The sequence below is a fragment of the Puntigrus tetrazona genome, chromosome 19 (genome assembly GCF_018831695.1).
Source record: "Puntigrus tetrazona isolate hp1 chromosome 19, ASM1883169v1, whole genome shotgun sequence".
Taxonomy (NCBI): Eukaryota; Metazoa; Chordata; class Actinopteri; order Cypriniformes; family Cyprinidae; genus Puntigrus; species Puntigrus tetrazona.
Genome location: NC_056717.1, coordinates 5143264 through 5160719, shown reverse-complemented (window position 1 = coordinate 5160719; position 17456 = coordinate 5143264). Strand labels below are relative to the sequence as shown.

The 17456-nt window shown below is 39.5% G+C and overlaps 1 long non-coding RNA gene across 1 annotated transcript; it reads left to right on the top strand.

Moving 5' to 3' along the window:
• Nucleotides 1-2715: 2715 nt before the first annotated feature.
• On the top strand, nt 2716-17455 carry LOC122323269. The gene is made up of 3 exons (XR_006246985.1): nt 2716-2899; nt 9311-9549; nt 17360-17455. It is a non-coding gene; the product is annotated as an uncharacterized LOC122323269 (long non-coding RNA).
• Nucleotide 17456: the final 1 nt, after the last annotated feature.

The following is a 17456-nucleotide window of genomic DNA, read 5'->3' as shown; positions in this document are numbered from 1 at the left end:
CCAACCCAAAGCATTGCAGGAATCAATATCTCTCTCTCTCTCTGTATGTGTATATATATATATATATATATATATATATATATATATATATATATATATATATATATTCATAAAAATAAACAATCCATCAACAGTTCTGTTCTTTAATAACTTTTAATGTCAAATAAATAAATACACACAGGAAAAAATAATCAATGTAGCTTACTATTAAATGATTGCAATCAATGTATTTTAGCTCCATTTCAAAAAGGAAAACTAATTCAGTCAACTAACGATTGAACAAAACTTTTTAATGTACCTTAAATAGTTTGCAACCACTAAATCTATGTTTCTCAGTAATGCAAACATTTTGAAAACAGAAATGGAAGAATTGCGTACCTTTTTTTCAAACTAAGCTTCTTATTATGCCTGCACTGTACAAACACACACATTTATGAGCAATATTTCGGAACAGGCTATTATCGTGTCCAAGCAAAATATTCCAATAACTGCTGTCATTTATACTTCCTCCAAAAGAAAACAAACACGACAACGTTGTTTTAGGAAAAAACAACTAACCCGGGCATCTCGGGAGCCGTGCGCGCGCAGTATGTGAACCTGAACTAGAAAGTGTGCAAAGACGCAAATCAAAGGGCCATTAGGCCTACCTCTGATAGTACAGCAATTACCTTCATGAACTCCAAAGAATTAGGAATAATTAACTCGACAACCAGATCATCCAGAACAACTCCCACCGCCAAACAGAAGAGGAATTAAGCAAATTATACAGCCCAAAACAGCTTTATTAAAACAATAATCAAATCGTTTGCTGTACACCGTGTGACTAAATCATCCGAGCTACAAGAAAGAGTCAGTTCAAGAAAAGAAAACGGCAACCCGACTTGACTTCTTTCCACGCGTAAACGACGCGCCTCCCGCACCACTGCACGCGCGTCCTCATTCACTTCGGGTACGTTTTACACCAACTCACGTTCAACATCGGCCATGCATTAACCTACACGTCAAAATATTGCAAAGCGGCTGACATCTTGCTCGCGCTGGATAGGAAAGAAGCGCGCGAGAGGCCGTTTGCGCGCAAAAGCCGGTTCGAGGTCGGCGCTAAGCCTCAAATCTTCTTTGCTCGTCTTTCTAATCTCACTACCCGCCCCGCCGCGCTCGCTCCTGACCTACCTATTAAACCAGCGAAAGCCTGAGACGACAGTCTTGGTGATTATTCGACAGCCTGCCGCTCCCGAACTTGCTTTCATTAGGATACGAGTCGGGGCAGAAGCTCGGGAAGCTGGAGAGCCGCAGAAGCTGCGCGGACGAGGAGTCCCGCGTTTGGGCCTCTTTGCGCGGAGCAGGGGCGATGAGAAGACGACTCTCTTCCCGTTCCTCTGAGGGCCGAGCGGTGCTGCGTTGTGGCGGGCGTATGGGATGTTGAGAATTCGTTATCTCGGGTTTGGTGAGGGTTAGTGCCTCTCCGAGATAACAAATGCGCCTTGGAGCTCACGCGCGCCAGTGGTTGGGTTTAGATGAGCGCGCACTCTAAACTGAGCTCGCAGCCCTTTGGATTTACATGCAGAGATGAAACCTTGGGTCGAAAAGGCCAGGTAATTTCACGCTGCTGCATTCAGAAATGTGTTCTCGCTCTTCTCACTTTAGATGCATCCGCGCGCGTTTTTGCACAGTGCATTAGGAAATTATTCACAGCGTTTGCGTTCACTAAAAACTAGCTTGTCACGCGCGCCTTACTGGTTCGTGTTCCTGTTCAGGACGATCAGATGCGGCCAAACTGTGACAGCTTGCCTTGTTTGAGTCAAAACAAGAAACCCCTCCTCGTGTTTGCCCCACGCGCACCCGCCTGTGACTAAATATCATTTCTTATTCATATTATTCATCGTCCTTCTAGTAGGTCTGGACATGTTTCAGGTCCTCAGTGCGTGGAGTGCAGAATTAAACTGTGAGATTAAAAATATCGATTCGATCGCAGATTGTTAGCCAGGGTGCTTTATATGATTATTATCCGAATGAATAATCCGGAGCTGAAACAGGGAGAGGCCTTCTCACCCGTGTCTGCGTTTTGTAAATCTGGTTCTGTAAATGCCCATGAACGCTTTCCACTGAAGATGTTCTCACCTCGCCGACGGACCTGTGCAGCGGATGGTGCCGCCAGCGCGAGAGTCCAAACAGCTGATAAACACATCACAAACCACGTGACTCCGGTCTTGAGGCAAACTATGAATGAATGCATAACACATAATCGCTTTATCCGGTGAAAAAGTCCCTGTCCGGCTAAATTCACCAACACATTTGACTCGGACCGGTTTTGCTCGGAGCCTGCATATTTATCTCCTGATTCATTTTTTTTTTTTTTTTTTTTTACGTAGAGGAGTTAAAACGTCAATTTTGCTTCTTACGTGTTGTAACGGCTTTTCGCTTCAGAAGGCGTCGGCTAATAAACTGCATTCGTGCGGATCTTTGCAAAGTTTTCAACCAATTTACTGCAAGCGGTAAGTGTCACAATGCAAAAATACACTCCAGATCTGTTCCTTTGAAGAAACAAACTCTCCTCGGATGGCCCGCCTGTTTTATTTCCTTATATTCAGTCAGTTGATGTCGTTCCGCGTCTGACCGCCAGATGGCGCTGTCGCGCGCGCCTATCGCCGCCGACCCTCTCTCTCTCTCTCTTCGCGGGCAAAGCTGCGTTTACTTTATCAACAATAGATAGAGAGAGACGCGCGTTCACACGAGGACGGGACGCGTTTGAACGAAAGAGCGAGCTGTGTCTCCAAACACGGACCCTGCTTCGGATTCACCCGCGCTTCTCGCGCTACCGCCAGTCTGTACTTCAGAAACGGGACTGTAATAACAACACCGGGGCGCAGCACAACAGATCCCGGAGAAGCGCGCTTTTGATGTGAGTACGAGCGTTTAATCGTTGCACGGCCGGAGAGAAACAGACGGGTCCGTGCCGTGTATTTCTCGATAGGGGTACAGTCCGACAAGTACCGAGGACTGATGGTGAAGCGCGTTTGTGCGGATCGTTTCAGACCGAGTTGAGTTGTTTGCGCGATGTAAACTTCTGCTAAACAAACACTGAGTGCTGGGTTAATGAATGCGTGCTCGGTTAACGGTGTTAGTAACCTTGTCCCCAAAAACACAACGCTGGACGAGAGAGAAGCACGTGTTTGGCGGTGTGTGTCTGTTTCTCAGTGTGTCCCGGTGAAGTTGCTCGTCCTGCTTTTGTGCCTTAAACTAACAGCTGTTGTACACAGTTGATAAATCAGCACATAAAGTTTGTTTTGAACAGGAATATGCCTGACTTGTGTATGATTCACATCTTTTCTAATCTCTAGCAGGTTCAAGGAATAATGTGCACGAAAACATCAGCCTGACATTCACAACTAACACCTAGAATCAGAATCGGAGGCAATAAAGTTGATTCTGATTCTAGGTGTTAGTTGTGAATATCAGGCTGATGTTTTCGTGCACATTGTTCCTTGGACCTTCATTAATGCATTGTTTTGATTCAGTTCACTAGTTAGTTAACGTTATACTGCAGCGTATTCTACCTGAGCTGTCAGTGCTGAGTTACCAGGCAGTTTGTTCGTTTTAATGCAGAAGCTCGCAAAATAATAAAATGGATGATTTTGGTTATTATTATGCGATATGGATATGTTATAACACCCTGTGAATCACTTCATGCATCACTATCTCGACATCAGCTGACTATAGGCCATTGCAACACTATTCAGAAGAGTGTTTTATTAATTTTTTTGAAGAAACTCGATTTCGACTAATCTGAAGATGATCTTAATATTATTCCCAGGCCCAAACCGTCTGCACGGCACCGATTGTGTTGGTGTCGCTCGCTTTCTTTGCTCATTTTCTCCTTCCTTTCAGAGCCAGCATGGCCTGGTGTCACTGGCTGTTATTGGAGGCTGGGTTTTTGTTCGTTAAACGCGTGTAAACAGGCGTTCTTCTCCCAGGGCTTCCTAACAGGACTCTTTCAGCGCTGCTCATAACATCACCGCTGCCTGGCAATCACATCAGCTGTAGTCATGGCAACTGCACACGGGAATGAAAGCTTTCACTGGGAGAGCAGTTTTCTTCTCCTTCACTGACTCATCGCTTTTCCTCCGCGGACCGCGTGCTTACCTGCTCGCACGCGAATGCCACCACCGGTTTTTCCTCAGGGCATCGCTGAACGCTCTTCCGGAGGCAGATTTTTCCTCTTCATCTTTACGTAAGGCTCATGTTGATGCCAGCGGCTGTTTTTTTCCTGTCAAGCCGTGGGTTTATTTGATGCTCATTGACAGTTTGTGCATTGCGATGTAATTCTCGACTGTGAGTTTCCAAACCTTCTCATTGTAGTCATGCAAAGGAAAGGAATTCTATGTTTTTAAATGTGTGAATAACTCATAGTGTTATTTGTTGTTATGCTATACTATTTAATATAGCTGCTTTTGTTCAGTAAAATTACTCCGTAAAGGTTTTGAGAGTAACAGGAGCAGTAAAAGCAATTTAGCTTAATTGTTGTGTTTTTCCTGTAGATTTTAACATGACTTTTTTCTCGATTGCTTGCATGTTTACTTAGTCGCTTATTAATTGTGTTATATCTAGGGTTTCCAAAACTAGATAATTTTTTTCCCCGCTAGTTTCCCTTCCTTCCCTTCAGTTCTCATTTTCTCTGTTGCCCTCAGCTCAGGTTTTAGGGAAAAAACTTTTGTAAAGGGAAACATTTTGCCCCTTGGGATCCCAGTCTTCAGAAATCATGTTCCTGACGCTGGATTTTAGCCTCCGCTCTTTGCTCTTCTTCAAAGGTCAGGCAGTCAGACCTGCTTTGATTATCACTCTTTTTCCCCTCGGTATTTCCCGGGAAAACGTCCCTAATAGACTTTAAGACATGTCCAGTTTAAATGTAGTGCAAACAGTTCCTGCAATATAATGTCTTATGGTTTACCAGCTGTAGGAGTTTTTCAGAGACGTCCATTCACGACTTGTTTGTTCATCAACGGAGCTTCTCTAAACTATATCCTAAAAAGGACCTACGGGAAGTTGACAAAATGTGAAATGACATCTTCAAGTTCTAGTGAGAGGCTGTAGTTCACATCTCCTTTTTTTGAAACGCATGGATGTGAAAAGTCTCAGATGATCTTACGGTAAACAAGAAGAGGAAGCCTCTCAGTTAAATGAGCTGCTTGTTTTATCTGTAGACTCTTTTTGACCCTGGGCAGGGCTTTCTGGGAACTGGTGTGTGTTTTTGCACCTGTAGCCTGACGGAGGTGTCGATGCACGATTAGAACGATGCGTGGAAAGACCTGGAGTATGATGTGAGGTTTGTTGCGTTTAAGGCTTGCGTGACTTACTACACTAGAAGTGTCAACTTTCAATCAGTCCTGACACGAACATCGGTGCTTGGTTGTGTATTATTTATCAAGTAGCTAAGGGCGTTTTTGCACGCGGTGTTGTCGGCCGACTAATTCTCTGCCCAGCATTTCAGCATTTCTTATTAAAATGACTGTTGTTTTAGCGCAGCTTTCTTATAAATGGCGCACGAGCGTTTTGAAGCGAGGCCCCCTGCGTTTATAGCAGGATAGGGTGTTGATTTATAGATACATGCTCAATATAATTTATTGGCAACGTTAGGGTTCGAAGTTGTGGAGTTAAGCGACCTGGTGTGATCGTAATGGCTAACAGTGAAGTGGGAAAGTCGTTACTGGGAATAAATGTATGTCACAACTGTCCCTAACTTTACAGGTGTACATATTTTTGGATCCTACTCCTGGCTCTTTGTTTAAACCAGTTAAAGAGACCTGTCCAGGAACGGACAACGGAGGGAGATTTTGAGGGTAAAGCATACTCTGACAGCAATCTTCAGGTGTTTTTAAAACCTTTATTTTAGAGTGTTTCTTAGAGTTAAACTATAATTTGCAAACATAATCAAAGTGCATCGTAGATGACCTTGAAGTGGAGTTGGAAATACGGTAACTTCTGAACGTTCTGAACGATGTTTTGAGAGTTTTTGATCATGGGTTAATTGTAAGGGACATGTGAATTTAAAACGGTGTGACCGATCCATTAAATGATGCTTATAAAAAAGAGAGATGTTAGTATGCGGATTATGAGCAAATTAAGTGGTTAATTTTAACAGCTTCACCATTTTGAATTGACGTGTTACTTCATGGCTCAAGTGATTGTTTTCAAAAACCTGGCCAAAACTGAATGAGTGAAGATGACACAATTTGAGAATCGCCCGACCAAGTGACTGCCCTTGAGGTGAATGGGACCAGATAGCATTCTCCAAATATCATACACCTCTTCTGTCAAGACAGGAAACCCTCCAGAGCTGCTGTTTAATGCTGTCACGCTAGATCACAAACACTTACGGCGTTACCACACTCTTCGGGGGATTGCGATGCACTCATCAGACCGGTTTTCACACACAGGATTCTGCTATCTGGCTCGTTCTGCCATGATGCTTAATCAGATGTGAATGACTCTGTTGTAATATTCAGCGTCTGCTGTCACATGACGGAAGTCAAGATAAGAAAACCCACTGCTGACAGCTGAGTGTCATGCAGTGGCTAAAGACCGGAGTATCCAACACTTCCTTTAGTTTCAAACGTCCGTCAAACTGGAAAGTCTTCTGTTCGAGTCTGTTCTGGTTTACAGCGTTAGGGTGGCAGTGTGCTATTAATTTAAAGGAATAGAGGCTGTCAGACTTAAAGGGTTAGTTCACCCCAGAATGAAAGTTCTGTCATTAATTACCCACCTTCATGTCGTCCAAACCTATAAGACTTTCGCTCATCTTCAGAACACATATTAAGATATTTTTGATGAAATCTGAGCGCTCTCTGACCTCCATAGACAGCAACACAACTGAAATGATTCAGCCCCAGAAACTTAGTAAATACATCAGGAAAATAGTCCATGTGACATCACTGATGTCACATCCTGTTTTAACTGATGTATTTACTATCGTACTATCGTACAGTTCACAGGCATTTTCCAAATGATCCACTTGTTAGTGTAGACTTGAGTCGTTCGAAACGCACTTGTCCTCATTCAGCTGGGATATTGTCATGTTGCAAATAAACATTAATTTTATACATCACATGTTGCACTATAAAAACCCCTTCATTTCAATTGTATGTTCTTTCCGCATCCTGTGTGAAAGACCCGTAATACTAACGGTGTGTGGATGATTAATACCAGCAGTCTCTACAGTCATCACCAGTGTCACCACAAAATAGGAGAGATTCCTCCTGAAACCTCAAAATGTTAATAGGTTAGTGCTCTTTGTGTGTGTGTGTGTGTGTGTGTGTGTGTGTCTTTGTAATTGAGTGCAATAAATTTTGGTTGGTAAAAATGAGAATCGTGTATTTTGATCTCAGTTCTCATGGAGAAAAATTGTGATTTACATTTTGGCAAGAATGATCAGATAGGGCCACGCGATTTTAGACTGTTGCCAATATACGATATGCCAATAATTTTCTATTCTTTTTGTCCTATAAGCAGATGCTGATACGATAATTATTTTCTTTTTGTTACATTCGTCTCGCTTTTAGCAAGAACTCATTTGTTAGAATCAAATAAACATTTCCAAAGTTCTTTTATAATGACATTTTTCATGTTTAAAAAGAATCACATGAGTCACGTCTGAAGTCTGACTAATGAAACCAATGGTGCTCACCAACTCTTCTTCACAACTGACTTTTTAGGAACTAAACTCTTTATTCTTATATGGACGCCGGGTGATGCTGCTGACCAGATATAAAAGGACATCAAACCTGTGCTCATCACACTACCTAAATAGTAAATGAGTTTTTATGGTAATGACTGGCAGAGTAGTGTTTAGCAAATAATGTTGACCCATATGCTGTTTAGGTCAAACAAGTAGCCATTTATTCAGAGAACAGTGCTGTTGCTGTGTGTATTGTAAACCAGAGTACTGTTTAGTAACACACTAAAGCTGCTCACACACGGACGGACAAGCGCGCAGTTGCCGTGTGCGATGCTCATAGGAAACAACTGTTCAAATTTTAGAAACATGTGACTTTTTTATTAGCTTTTGAAAATAACAAGCCACTCAGATGTCAGCCATTATTTAATTTTCATATTGTTTTTGTAATTTCACAGAGAGCTTCAAAGACGACAGAGAAACTCAGAATCTCCTTATGTTCACTGCACAGGTTAAAAGAAAAGCTAAAAATAATTTGAGTGCTCAAGTTTGTCCAACACAGGTTTCTGATGATATCGATGTCGCTTCATTTTAGCAATCACATAGCAATGCCTGGCGTAATTTGTCAATTTTAAAGTAAACTGCTTGTTTTCTTCAGAAATCAAATTTAAAATCTATAAACCCATCACATGTGAGCTTAATGCAAGTCATTTGTTTTACTAAAATTGAATTGAAAACAGCTTTAGAGTTTATCTATTTTTTATTATTGTGGGGGTTAATGACAAATTAAAGAATTAAAGAACACTTCAAAACCATTTTTGTATTACTTTTGGTTCAACGTGGTTTTAAAAACATTTAACGCTTTTTGAAGAACAATCCCAAAATATCACATACTATAACCCTCAACTGATTTTAATAATAAAGTTGACCTGTTACCCAAATTGTTACGATCACCCCCACCCCCAAAAAAATCGAATTGAAAGTAAAAAAAGATTCTCCTGAAATACGCTTTATTCTAGTTATGGTATTCTTTTTAGTGATTATCGATCAGGATCATTGGCCTCAATGCGTGATGGTCAGGAGTGTATGTTACGTCAACAAGTGTTTAGTAAATCTTGGTTAACCCAAGCACAAGACGCCAGTCACCATGTTTCTGTTCTTGGCTCACAGGGATTTCCATCAAACAGTCATTAGATCAGACATGATTCAACACGACATATCCTGAAAACCTCTTCACCTCCATTGAGTTTTCCATTTCCTGCTCCACGCTCACTCACGCCAGAAACACCTCTTCTCGCTTGCTCCACTGCAAAGTTATTTTCATATTTTTCATCATATAAAATATCATATAATATATCATTTTAGCGTGTGAACGTGTGTAGACATGGCTGTATCAAATATATTCGATAATGCCGCTTCTTCTTTGCATTAGCTTTTCCTGCATGGTGGTCAGACTCTGTTTTAATGGTACGAATGTTAAAATGCAGCTTATATTTAAGACAGTCATGTGCTGATATGTAATCACTCCACTGTTTCTTAAGCTTATGCAAAATTCTGAAAGAGGAAGAGGCGATTTGAGAGGAAGTGATGACTTAAAGCGCTCCTCTACAGTATTCTAACTCGCTCTTAATTTTTTGTGCCCAGATGAGATGACGACAGACTGCTCTGGTTTGAAGTGGTGTCCCTGTGGGCTACTCGGCGCTGGACGGACGGCAGCGGAACCCGACAGTGACAGATAGAGCGGTCTTTGTCTCCAGCTCACCTGTGGTGCTCCTGGATGTTCATCAGGATGGTGCATTCAGCGTCTCTCTGTGCCTGTCTGTCTCTTCTGACTGTGCTCAGCTGTCACTCTCATGTCCTCCCCCGGCTCTCTTTTCCTATGGGTAAGGGTTACTCTTAAACTTAAAGATTTAGAACTGCAATTTTGGAGTATTTATTTATTTATATATTTTATGCCATTCGATTTTTGAAAAACCTGTGAGTTGCCGTTGTTATCTTTATCTTCTGCCCGTAGCGGTTATCAGAAGGTAATTACTCAAGTACAGAATCAAACATGACCTAAAGACCTAATTACGTTTGAAGGCGTCTTTTAATAGCGTGAATGTGCCGCCTTTACGTCACTGTTATTTTAGGACTATTTATTTACTTTTATTGTATTAATATTTTGAATTAGCTACTGTATTTGTATTATTTATTTGAATATTTCCGTTTCTTAATTTCTTTTGTTTTACTTCAGCTTTAGTCATTTTAGTGCTTAAGTCATCAATATCGCCTTGATAATTGACTGAAACTTGCTTTTATTTAATATTTTAATCTGTTTTTAAAAGCAGTAACAGGAACAAACCTCTTTTAAATTGTCTTTATTCTCCTATTTTTTTCAAATTGTCATATATATATATATATATATTCATTCTATAGTAATATTAATTAATTTATAGTAATTATTTTAGCTCGGGCTTTGTGACAAGACTACTGCAGATCTGTTCACCTGCCCTGACACTAAACGCGCTCTCAGTCTCGTGTTTATCCACCAGCACCGCACATAGTCTTCCTGTAGTCTTTTTTAGCATCCACCATACCTGTTTACTCATTTTTTGACCATGCTTTTTTTCTCGACCGTGTCTATAAATAAAGGCTCGCACTTGTATCCGATCACCTCTCGTCAACATCAGCTCTGTTACAGATATAAATATATATTCTATAATTAGGTAACGAAATGTCAGTGGCGTTACGCTTTTCATTTTTTAATGAGGCATCACAAAATACATTAGACATTTTAAATGAGATCTCGTTTAAAATGCAGTAGACAACTGAATGACTATGGAATGACCCTAGTGCACTTGGTTTAGTCGTGCACTGCAGAGACTGGTGCAGGTACTTACTGAAAGACTTGGATTAGATGCTTAGCTATGATTATGCCAGCAAGAACATTTTTTTTTCAATATATGCAATGTGCAGGTTATATGTAGAATGTCATGGCAATTATTATCGTCCGCTCGGTCACATTGGAGCAGCAAGTTGATTATAAGTATGTGATTTATAAAATGGCGAAGTATAAAAAGTAATTCTTATTATTTAGACTGCATTGCTTGCTAAAGATTTTGCAAACATTATTATTGTCCACAGACTTGAGTCAGTCTGATTCAGCCCAATATGTTCCTCCACTCTTATCATTTTGTGTGTCTTTAAAATCCAACCAGGCTAGAAATGTCAGTCCATTGAAAAGCTTTCTCCTGGACAATGGTTTAGTTTTGCACTAGCAAGACAACGAGCAAAAAGCCTAAGAGAGGTCTTTAGGACAAACAGCGTTCCATGTAGACCATACTTGGTGTTCAGATTAGAAAGCATCAGCCCGTGCAAGGAATGAAAGACGCTGTATGCACCTTCTTTAGAGGAAGTATCTGCCGTTCTCAATGGGAGATGTGAAGCAGGCGCCCTAAAATGGCCTCTTGATCTATTTCTGAAACTTCTAGTTAAGATTTCATTTCTCCATTTGATTGCAGTACAAACAGTATTTGATGCAATGCTCGCTAAAGTTGTCTTTATTCAATCAACCACACAGTAAGAACGGCAATATTCTAAAACATTATAATTCAAAATAGCAATTTTCTATCGCAGTATATTTTAATTTGCAATTTATTCCTGCGACGCAAAGCAGAATTTTCAACATCATTACTCCAGTCTTGATCACATGATCCTTCAGAAATCATTCTGATATACTGATTTAATGTTGCATTATGATTTAAGGATCATTTCATGAGTAGAAACCAATTTTTAAATATTACAATGTAATGCTTCCTTGCTGAATAAATGATCTATTACTTAAAAATAAAAAAAATACAATAAATTGAAAATACAGAATAACATATCTTAATAATAATAATTAAATACAACATCAAATAAGGTACGATAAATCAAAGCAAGCAGCGCAATACTGATTTAATTTTAATTTCTTTGGTACAAATACGTGTCTCGGTCGAACTGACCCTCTAACACACATTAAATAATGCGCTTTATGGTTTTAGGGTAATAAATCTAGGTCACAGACAAGGAAGTTGAAACAACCTACTTTTGAGAAACAAGAAAGTAAACAGAAAGTTGCAGATGAAAGTGGTTATTTGATTGTTTCTTAATGAATGAAGGCCGTTGTTCTCTAAAGCGCAGTTATTTGATAAGAGGAGGCCGTTCTGTGAGCCGGCGAAACAGGGCAGAATTAGACTGACCTGGCAAAAATAACACCAATCTGCCAAAAGGACTTGTTTATCTGAACCATGGTTAAGATGGATACACAGTTGCTTAGACATGCAGATGCATCAGTTTCGCTGATTCAGGATCAGTCATTTGACCCGAGCCTGTTCGCTTACTCGTCGTATTAACGTCCAGACATGAGCGTGAATATTACAGGGCTTAATTCAGACCGAGTCCCTGTTTCCCAGCAGCACCAATTACAGCCGTGTCAGTGAGTCAGATCACACTCACGCAGGGGATTGAGTCTGATGTGATCTACCCGTCGTTGAAACATGAAAACTAGACAATAAGCAAATAAGCAATAACCTGCAGGCCTCAGTGTACACCTTTTTGTGATCTTTCATGGTTAGCGGGATGAATTATTGTTTCAGGTATATTTGCGTCAGTAATTTCATTAGGTTGTGGACACTTTGATGGTTCATGTTGTTATTTTATTTATGCATTTATTACAAGTAGGTTGAAGCTGCGTGCAGCCTAATAGACTAATTAGTGGAACATCATGCGTTCTCCTTCATTTATACAAATAAAATTCAGATTTGATTGAAGGTTGTGGTGTGGCTTCAATAAAGTGATCAACAGCCTGCAAATGCTTTAATTAAAACCTTTTTTTCAAATTTGTGCGGTGCGGTCTTATCTCGGTTTGTCATACGACTAACAAACTGCTCCGTCAACACATTTATTTTACAGTATTTGCTAAAACCCCTCTTTTGACGCATGTCAGCTTTCTTTTTAGATATGTCATCAAGAAATGCCAATGACGTACCCATCATTCTTTATCATTGACAACGTCTTTAGTTCTGAGATCATATATTATAATCATCATGTCAATTCGACTGCGACTTTTAGAATCCGTTTATGCAACTTAAATCAAACTGGATTCATTATGATTGAGCATTAGTGTTATGATAACATGGTGAGAGCTTACTTTTCACCGTATTGCTCTCTTTGTTAGTAGAACCAGTCACTTTGGCCACCTTGTTGCAATAAATAGTCTCTTTTTACTGTGGAAAAGTGATCTAAAAGTTTAAAATAATGTTGTTTGTGCACCAATTCTCTCAAATAGCTTATAAGCAAACATATTACTAGCATATTAACTGTTTATTATTACTTATGAAACGCATCCTAATGTCTTATTCTGCACGACTGTATTTTACCTGAACTTAACTACCTTACTAACTATGAATGAGAAACAAATTAGGAGTTTATCGAGTCAAAAACTGTAGTAAAGCATGGCCAAAAAATGTACACTTTAATAACAGATAACTGGGTAACACTTTATTTTACGGTTACACCTATCTGTTGCTTATTAGCATGCATATTACTAGAATATTAGCACATATTAGTGCCTCATTCTGCATCACTGATTCTTCACAGTAGCTACATGTTAAGAATTTATTGAGGGAAAAGTCATGGTTAATAGTTACCTATCTTAAAGGAAGTTTTGATTCCTCATGTGACCTTGACATATTTAACGGATTTCCTGCGTAAAGACACGGTAGGCAGTCAAGCAAACCTCTGCTCAGTCACATTTACATTTTTCAGAGTCTGGGAAAATGCACGTCGTTTCAAGACGCCGATTTACTTTACTGGGTCAAGGAGGTTTTAAAGTTTTGGGTTACGGTTATGAATGAACTGAAGCACGTCTTCGGTTCACTTCTGTGGGCCTCGTTGAGAGAAATGCACCCTGGGGTTGCATAATTTCACAGCCGCATGCTGACTGTCACATCCACATTCTTTACAGCCCTCACAAACAAGAGAGCAGCTGATACGAGGAATTACAGGACTTCAGCTCAGCGCAGGCGCTTAAGAGGCCATTACACGCTGCCGATAAGCCAAGATTTTCTTGAAATTCCTCCTCTTTTTGCGACCAGAACGTAACTCGCTTCAGCAGAGCTTCTCTTAATAACCGCATGTATGCATCGGCTGTCTTCTGAGCTGATTGTTGTTTGAAACCTGTTGAAAACATGTCGGTTGTCATCAAAAGCAAGCCGTCATGTGAGCGAGAGATAGTGGAAATGGGCGGAGGAGGAAGAGCGGTGTCGTTCTTCTCTTGGCTCAGAGGGTTGTTTGGAGAAGACAGCTGGTATGCTGCGGCTCGGCTTTAGGATTAGCCTCCCGCGGAGCCCAGTGTTTTCATCTCGGGGTCACGACAGCGAGCGGCAGAAGAAGAACTGCGGTTGGGGCAAGAATGTGTTGATTTTAATGCGACTTAGAAGTTAATAAGCTTGCTTTTGTCGTCGAGCTTCCTTTCGTGACCTCGCTGTCCTCGCTGCCGGCGCTTTTCCAAACGCCCAGATAGTGGTGTGTGTTTCCGCAAGCTTTGGCAGGAGCTTTTCAGAGCTGAAATAGTTGCGTAACACCATCTCACCCTACTTCTTTCCCAGCTTTCTGCATGGAAAACTGAGGATGAAATTACTTTATCGGGTATCTGTCTTTTTTAATGCTGCCAAATGATTAATCATAATTAATCGCATCCAAAATACCGACATTTTTGTTTACATAATGTGTGCGTACTGTGTATAATAATTGTGTATATATAAACACACATGCACGTGCGACGTATAAAAGCAAATACATGTCAATATTTTCAATATTTTTTATATTATCAATTATATATAATATATAATATATTATCAATATTTTCAAAATATATACTGTTTGCATGCATTTATATATACATAATAAATATACACAGTACACACACAAGCAAAAACCTTAATTATAAAATGTGTAATTGTAACTTTAATTAATCAACTAATTTATACATTTTTTAACATTCATTCGTTTTGCATGTACATACAATCATTTGGATGATATAATATAAATGTGGATTTTACAATAACATTCTTTAGCCATTTCTACAAAAGATGAAATATTATTTGCACATGAATTTAATGTGTTCATGAATTAGAAAAGCATTTTCTAATGCTGTTTTCCCCCCTCCAACTCTGTGGTTTTTTGTTTTGAGTGTACGCATTGAACTCTGCTCATATTTGACCCAAGCGAGCTTCCTGTTCAAAAGCTGACATAGTTACGGATGTTAACAGACAAACAGTCACACCTTTTTGTAAAAAAAAAAAGCTTAGACTTTACCCATTTATCTGTTAAGACTTCATTTATAGATACGGTATTTAGGCTGTCATTGTTAACTACACCACTTACAGTTTCAGTTCTTGAGAATAACCTGAAGCATAGCTGTTTATTCTGAGCTCTGTACATTATCTCATGACCCTCTGTGTTTATTTTGCCTACTACAATTATCTTGACTTAAATAAGATCATGGTTCCATGTTGAAATGAAACCTAACGTTGCTGTTTTGCATGAAAACTTGTTAGACAAGAAACATTTGAAAACATTTCTTTAGAACTTTACATAAAGTAGCATTGCTTTTTCCGTGCATTGATAAGAAATGCTTCTTGAGCATCAAATCAGCTTATTAGAGTGATTTCTGATATCATATTTAAGCTAAACGTATTCAAACAGAAAACAGTTCATTTTAAATTGCAGTAATATTTTACCGCATTAAAAAAAATAAGCAACCTTGGTTAATATAATCAAAGATCCTATCAAAAATTTTAAAAATGTTACAGATTTCATAACTGAACTGTTCGGACATTCATGCTCAACCCATGCAGGTCATTAGCATACATTCATGTAGATCATGGCAGATATCACCCGAGCACGCATTATGTACACATGTGTTTGTTCTGCCGTATTAAATCCAATTAAAACACAATCAATAATTCATGCAGCAGCCTTCACATTTTGTTCTCGTTCTCATTGTTCTGCTGTCACAGGCAAGCGTTGTGGTTTATCTGTTCTTTTTATTATACAGTGTTTGCGTGCACCTTAAAGAGATCAAAGGCAGGCTTTGAGTGATCTCATAGCGAGATATTTCAGCTTTAGCCATCTTATCTTCAGTCTAGACTCAACCTGATGTAGCTAAGATATATCAGAGATGTGGTTTTTAGGGGAAGATCACTTCACAGAAAGCAGTTATTGCAGGCTTTGAGGCTCTGACAAAACGGTACAAACCACTTTTACATTTACAAACGTCCCAACTTGAGGTGAAACCAGCCGCTTGTTAAAAGAATAATGCTGCGAGTCTAATAAAAGTCGAGCAAACGCATGACAGGCGTTTATGACGCACTCTATGTTGCCTGTATAGAATCAACAGGAAGTTGTAGTTGTCTTAGCACTTTTTCACAAATAGACTTCTTGGAAATTGCAGTGTCTATCACCTGGGGAGCTAGACGTCAAGGTGGTGAATTTAAGTTGAGATTTAAGTCAAGATTTTTGTGTGTGTGTAATTTCTCAAGCTAGGTTGCAACAAAACCATGATCGTGATTTTAATTCAAATTTCGTAAGTAGTCGACCACTATTATTGTCTCTCACAGGCCAAACCTCAAGATTAGAACATCAGCTGGTGTCTCAGCTCGGTTTGATGCATCAAGTTGTGTCATTTGTGTTTGGTAAACTGATCTCTTCATCAAAAACCTGCAGGCTCCAGTTCTCACCAAACACTGCGTCATTGTCGTGAGAACTGCATTTTTGTCTTTTGCTAATGACCGGTTGCTTGCGGAGACTTGGCTGCCCTCTGGTGTCAGTGGTTATATCCCAGTTTCTCTTATCGTTGCTCTCTCAGCGTCTTTACAAAGCGTATGGCTAATCTGAAGGCTGCTTCTTAAGAAACCAGCAGTTTTGGAAAAATTCCACCAGCAACTGTAGCTGTTTTACTTGCAGTACTGTAATAGTGCTACTGATGTTATATACTGTACACGTAGTAGCTGTAATTTGTATTAGATATTTTGACTAAATTTACCCATTTAACTCATTGCCCTTGTTACCTTTTGTCCATCTGTGTTTTAAATCACCTCAGAATAAAATAATAATTGCATTTGGAAAAGCAGGCCTTAAGATGGACTGTTAAATATGATAAATGCTTTTTTTTTTTTGATTATTCACATCATATGGGCTCCATGCCTTAACTTTTATTCTGACATTATTCACTCGTCCTCATGTCATTCCAAACCCACAAGGCCTTAGTTCATCTTCAGAACATAAATGAAGATATTTTGATGAAATCTGGGATATTTATAACCTTGCATGTTCAGCAATGCAACCACATTCAAAGTCCAGATAGTGAGTAGCACTGTTTAAATGGTTCATGTCACATCCGTGGTTCAACCTTAACATGAATTTCTGAAGATAAACGAAGGTCTTATGAATTTTGAATTTTAATTTTGATCTATGAACCAAATATTGACTTATTTTTCTTTGTCAGTCGCTAAATATGATTTTATCTTTTGTTATTCTGGCAAACGCACTCATTAATTGCAATAAAAATATTGTTAATCATTGATATCTATACAATCAGACAGTAATTCGCCGTCATATTTCCAATTCTGTTTCTGCTCTTTAATTCCCTTTTCTGCTGCGTCACAGGTGACCCAGGTCGTTCCCTCAGTATCTTCACAAACCCTGACGTTTACAACACCACCACGCTGTTGCTTAGCAATGACGAGGCCACGTTATTCGTCGA